The sequence below is a fragment of the Bison bison genome, unplaced genomic scaffold, assembly GCF_000754665.1.
Source record: "Bison bison bison isolate TAMUID 2011002044 unplaced genomic scaffold, Bison_UMD1.0 scf7180017864322, whole genome shotgun sequence".
NCBI classification, from domain to species: Eukaryota; Metazoa; Chordata; class Mammalia; order Artiodactyla; family Bovidae; genus Bison; species Bison bison.
The window spans coordinates 7,203,221-7,204,384 of NW_011494894.1; positions in this window are offsets into that span (position 1 = coordinate 7,203,221).

Below are 1,164 nucleotides of genomic sequence, written 5' to 3' on the forward strand. Positions count from 1 at the left end.
TAGCTGGTGACTCCAGCCATGAAATTAAAAGACACTTGCTCCTTGGAAGAAAAGTTATGACCAACCTAGATAGCATATTCAAAAGCAGAGACATTACTTTGCCAACAAAGGTCCATCTAGTCAAGGCTATGGTTTTTCTAGTGGTCATGTATGGATGTGAGAGTTGGACTGTGAAGAAGGCTGAGTGCTGAAGAATTGATGCTTTTGAACTGTGGTGTTGGAGAAGACTCTTGAGAGTCCCTTGGACTGCAAGGAGATCTAACCAGTCCATTCTAAAGGAGATCAGTCCTGGGATTTCTTTGGAAGGAATGATGCTAAAGCTGAAACTCCAGTACTTTGGCCACCTCATGCGAAGAGTTGACTCATTGGAAAAGACTCTGACGCTGGGAGGGATTGGGGGCAGGAGGAGAAGGGGACGACAGAGGATGAGATGGCTGGATGGCATCACCGACTCGATGGACGTGAGTTTGAGTGAACTCCGGGAGATGGTGATGGACAGGGAGGCCTGGTGTGCTGCGATTCATGGGGTCGCAAAGAGTCGGACATGACTGAGCGACTGAACTGAACTGGACTGTAGCCCGCCAACCACCTCTGTTTATGGAATTCTCCAAGCAGGAATACTGGTGTCAGTTGCCATCCTACTCCAGGGGAGCTTCCTGATCCAGGGACCAAACCCATGTCTTCTGCATTGGCAGGCGGATTCTTAACCACTGAGCCACCTGAGAAGCCCTGAATAAAGTGCTTATGGATCTCAAAAACATCCCGGATCCTTCAGCCTTTGTTTGTGTCACCTCCCCTCCACCCACTATGCCAAGAGAATAAAGACCCTTCCTCCTTTGTATCTCTCTGTATATGCTCTGGACAGAATCCTACCATGTCACTTACAGCACTTTAAATTATTTGCTTTCAATTCTATTTCTACCTTTTGGTCTTTTAAGCATCTAAACACTAGAGATGACGTCATGTACAGAGTAAGTACTAAATCTATGTTTGATGGATTTATTAATTCAGTAAATCATGAGAATCCAGTAAAATTAAGGCAGCAGATCTAATATATTCAACTAACAGATTATGAGTCAAGTCACCTCTTCTCTTTAACTTCTGTTGACTTAGTGGGCTGTAAGCTCTTCATAAGAAAGAGTTAAATCTAACATTCATCCTGCA